This window comes from Physeter macrocephalus, chromosome 6 (assembly GCF_002837175.3).
Source record: "Physeter macrocephalus isolate SW-GA chromosome 6, ASM283717v5, whole genome shotgun sequence".
NCBI lineage: Eukaryota > Metazoa > Chordata > Mammalia > Artiodactyla > Physeteridae > Physeter > Physeter macrocephalus.
In genome coordinates this window covers 67,612,015-67,617,203 of record NC_041219.1, presented here as the reverse complement: position 1 = coordinate 67,617,203, position 5,189 = coordinate 67,612,015, and the positions used below count along the sequence as shown (strand labels likewise).

The following is a 5,189-nucleotide window of genomic DNA, read 5'->3' as shown; positions in this document are numbered from 1 at the left end:
AGTGAACTCCAACAAAGTGACACCTCTAACAAGGATCCTCTGAAAATAAAGTTCCTTTATTTAGGTGAAGAAATCTTCACAAACCATGCAAAGTCACACGGGTGCTGCAGGGTTAGAGAGGATCTCTGCTAAGTTCCTGAAGAACAAAAAGACAAATAATCGTAATAAAATGCAGCAGTTCTGGTTCAAGGTGGCAACGTAGGAAGATCCTGAACTCACTTTCTCTCATGGATACACCAGGTCTACAGCTACATATGGAACAACTACCTCTGAGAAAACCTAAAGGCTGACCGAGCAATGACTACACATCAGACCGATGAGAAGAAAACCATATCGAAGTGGAAACACAAGAGGAGAAAATAGAGAGGAGAAGGCCAGAAGATGGTGACACAGCCACAAGCCAAAGAATACCTGGAGCCCCCAGAAGCTGGAAGAGGCAAGGAAGGATCTTCCCCTAAAGCCTTTGGAGGGAGAACAGCCCTGGTGACACCTTGATTTTGGATTTCTGGCCTCCAGAACTGTGAGAAGATAAATTTCTGTTGTGTAAAGGCAAAAAATTTAAAAATTATATTAAATTAAATATAGCCTTCTGCTTCCATTTCTTCACAATTGAGTGGAAGCAGATCCTGGATGCAATCACGGAATCAGAGAACTGTTTTCTCTCCCCTCAGCAGCTTCAGCCTTCTCTACAATCCCCCTGGATTTGGTCCTGTACTACCTCCACTGCCTAATGCCTTCCTGCTCTCCAACCCCCTCTTTCACATCAGTGGGGAAATAAGAGGATGGCAAAAGCCTGTAACTGTCTCAGACATATCACTGGAATTCTATTTCTCGGTTGACAGATTCTGATGGTGGGCTCTGTGATAAGCATTCTCATCCCCTTTTCAGGGCTGAAGGGCTTATTTCTCAGTGGCTGTAAGAGCTGCTGGCAGATTCCTCAACTCTCAGCCCTCTCCAGGAACTGACTTCAGCTGAAGACAGCTGCATCCCCCATGAACAGAAGCCCATAAGATGACTAGTCCATACACAAGTTTACTGACCCTCTCACCCCAACTCAGGGCAACTCTGCAGGGCCTCCCCAGCTTCTGAGCTCCCCGTGAAGTTGGCTGAGGCTACGTGGAGACTGCATCACAGCCCAATTTCTGCCTCTGCCCAATGCCTCTTCCTTTCCTTCCCCAACAAATACTGGGCCCCTAATAAGTTCCCTGCACACTAATGTCTGTCTCAGAGTCTGCTTCAGTTAGTACCAGTACCCTCTGAGAAAGCAAATATGAAGATGAGATTCTGGTATTCGAATATTCTCTGGCTGACTAGCAATGAGAACCCCATCACTGGTGGTGGATCTCAGGAAACTCCAGGTCCTCCTACCTGCCCTCCACCTACTCAAGATGGACCAGAAGGAGCCAGAAGAATATTATAAAACTAGATTCTAAGAAACCTGGATCGAAGTAAACAGTGCAATTGTTATTTTCACCCGTGGTGAACTGGGATGATACACCAGTGGGAAGAAATGGTTTAGCAGGTGCAATGTATCAGGACTTGGAGAATTTGAAGAAATAGACATTCTAAGAAAAATATAATTAGAGCAGTTTCTGAGAATTTATGCTCTGGAGAAAAAGAATGAAAGTCTGGTGGTTATAAATCATTAATTAAAAGCTATATGTGAAATAAAGTTGGAGGACTCATACTTCCTGATTTCAAACTTACTACAAAGATACAGTAATCAAGACAGGGTAGTACTGGCATAAAGACAGACATATAAATCAATGGAGTCTAGTAATAAATTCATGCATTGATAGTTTTTGACAATGGTACCAAGTCTATTCAATAGGGAAAGAATAGTCTCTTCAATAAGTGATGTTGGGACAACTGGATATCCACATACAAAAGAATAAGGTTGAACCTCTAACTCAGAATATATAAAAATTAACACAAAGTGGATCAAATACTTAAATTTAAGAACTGAAACTATAAATAAGTTCATTTGTATCATTTTTTAAGATTCCACATATAAGTGATATATGATATTTGTCTTTCTCTGCCTGGCTTACTTCACTCAGTATGATCATCTCTAGGTTCATCCATGTTGCTACAAATGGCATTATTTCATTCTTTTTTATGGCTGAGTAATAACTCAGGCACAGAAAACAAACTTATGGCTACCAAAGGGGAAGGGGGAGAGGGATAAATTAGGAGTTCGGGATTAACATATACACACTACTATATATAAAAAATATATAATCAATAAGGACCTACCGTACAGCACAGAGAATTATACTCAGTATCTTGTAATAATATAACAGAATGAATATGAAAAAGAATAGATATATGTATAACTGAATCACTTTGCTGTACAACTAAAACTAACACTACATTGTACATCAACTATATTTCAATTAATAAAGAACTAAAACTATAAAACTCTTAGAAGAAAATATAGGGGCAAACCCTCACGACCTTAGATTTGGCAACGGTTTCTTAAACATGAAACCAAAAGTACAGGCAACAAAATTAGATAAGTTGAACTTCACTAAAATGAAAAATTTCTGTGTATCAAAAGCACACTATCAGGAGTCACTGTCGTCTCTCGGTCTCCCGTTGGCCCGATGGAGGAAGAGGATGAGGAAGTGAGGGCGCTGCTGCCTGGCGGCCCCAAGGACACCAGCAGAGGCGCCCCCGTTACCTCCCCTTGCCCCCGGGGCGCTGCCGGCCCTCTGCGACCCCAGTCCCCTGGCGCACCAGCTTTGGGTGCTGTTGCTGATGTGGTTCCTCGGTTTCGGCAGCTATTTTTGCTATGATTATCCTGCTGCCCTTCAGGCTCAGGTTAAACGGGATATTCAGGTGAATACCACGAAATTCATGATGCTGTATGCCTGGTATTCTTGGCCCAATGTAGTTTTGTGTTTCTTTGGTGGCTTTTTGATAGACTGCGTATTTGGAATACGACGGGGCGCCGTTATGTTTAGTTGCTTTGTTTGCGTTGGACAGGTTGTTTTTGCTCTGGGTGGAATATTTCACGCTTTTTGGCTGATGGAATTTGGAAGGTTTGTGTTTGGGATTGGTGGGGAGTCCTTAGCAGTTGCCGAGAATACATATGCTGCGAGTTGGTTTAAAGGCAAAGAATTAAACTTGGTGTTTGGACTCCAACTTAGCATGGCTAGCATTGGAAGTATAGTAAACATGAACCTCATGGGATGGCTGTATTCTAAGGTTGAAGCTTCATTGGGTTCTGCTGGTCACACAACCCTTGGGGTCACACTTATGATCGGGGGTATAACATGTATTCTTTCACTAGTCTGTGCCTTGGCCCTTGCTTACTTGGATCAGAGAGCAGAAAGAACCCTTCATAAAGAACAAGGAAAAAACAGCTGCAGTTATAAAGTTAACTGACGTGAAGGACTTCTCCTTACCCCTGTGGCTCATATTTATCATCTGTGTCTGCTATTATGTTGCTGTGTTCCCTTTCATTGGACTTGGGAAAGGTTTCTTTACAGAGAAATTTGGCTTTTCCTCCCAGGCAGCGAGTGCTATTAACTGTATTGTATATGTAACCAGCTCCCATGTCCGCAATATTTGGGCTTCTGGTGGATAAAACAGGAAAGAACATCATCTGGGTTCTGTGTGCAGTGGTGACCACTCTTGCTTCCCACACGATGCTGGCCTTCAGGCTGTGGAACCCTTGGATTGCTATATGTCTCCTGGGACTCTCTACTCATTGCTTGCCTGTGCATTGTGGCCAGTGGTGGCATTTGTAGTTCCCAAACATCAACTGGGAACTGCATATGGTTTCATGCAGTCCATTCAGAATCTTGGGTTGGCAGTCAGTTCCATCATTGTTGGCATGATATTGGATACTTGGGGATATCTGTTTTTAGAAGTTTTCTTCATTGCCTGTGTTTCTTTCTCACTTTTATCTGTGGTCTTACTCTACTTGGTGAATCGTGCCCAAGGTGGGAACCTAAATTATTCTGCAAGACAAAGGGAAGAAATAAAACTTTCTCATGCAGAATGAGAAGTTTAAATGACTGTGTCATGAGAATGGGCTGCACACATCATTGGTTTGAAAACTTCCATTTTTTTTTTTTTTAATTTAGAGTTTAGTCGTTAGGAAAAATAATGGTCTGGAGACTTATTATATTTATATTTTGAATACATCTATTTTAAAGTATAACTGTGAGGGCTATTTTAGCCTGTGTCTTTTGGATTGCTGAAGAATTCTGCTTTGGAATAGGCTCATCAATGATGAAGTTTAGAAAACTGCATCTGGTACATGCAGGTGATTTTGAGTAAGGACAGTAAATAATGGAAATCTTTGGATCTTGTACTGAGATAATTTTCACAAAGTGTATCAGGAATATGGCCTTTTCTTTATCTTAAAGCAAAAAAAAAAATTTTTGAGGGGGTAGAAAGGATATTTTATATAGAATAAACAATGGCATTTTAATAGGCATTCCCTTTTGTAATAGGCAATATTTGAAAGATATTTTTATGAAGTCTCATTTCCACAAATAGCAGATTGTGTTCTGCTCTCTTTAGTTACCAGAGGTTGCTGAGCAGTGACCCTTCTGAGCTTCTTTATTTCTGTTACTGAGGACCCTAATCCCTAGGGACATAATTTTGTGGTACAAACTTTCTGTATGGTTTTTCTTATAGTCCAATTAATTACTAAAAAAAGTCCTGTAAATTATGATAATTGCATATCTACAAGGATAAACAAATATTGCAAAAGAAAAAACAAAAGATACACTATCAGAAGAGTGAAAAGACAAACCACGGAATGGGGGAAAGCATTTCCAAAACACACATCTGATAAGGGTTTAATATCCAAAGAACGCCTCAATGACAAAAAGACAATCCAAGTAAAAAATGAGCAAAGGACTAAGACATTTTTCCAAAGAAGATATACAAATGGACAACAAGCACATGCTGTCTTGAGTCATTATGGAAATGCAGCTCAAAACCCCAATGAGATCCCACTTTACACTCACTAGGTGACTGGTCAAAAATATAAACAAGTATCGACCATAATGCGGAAAAACTGGAACCCTCCTACATTGCTGATGGAAATGTAAAATCACGCAGCTGCTCTGAAAAGCAGTCTGGCAGTTCCTCAAAAAGTTAAACATAGAGTTACCATATGATCCAGCAATTCTACTCCTAGGTGTATACCTGAGAGAATTCAAAAATAT

General features: G+C 40.6%; 1 pseudogene; it reads left to right on the top strand.

The window, feature by feature from the left end:
• The first annotated feature begins 2,597 nt into the window (after window positions 1–2,597).
• Window positions 2,598–4,067, top strand: LOC102993496 (major facilitator superfamily domain-containing protein 1-like; annotated as a pseudogene).
• Window positions 4,068–5,189: the final 1,122 nt, after the last annotated feature.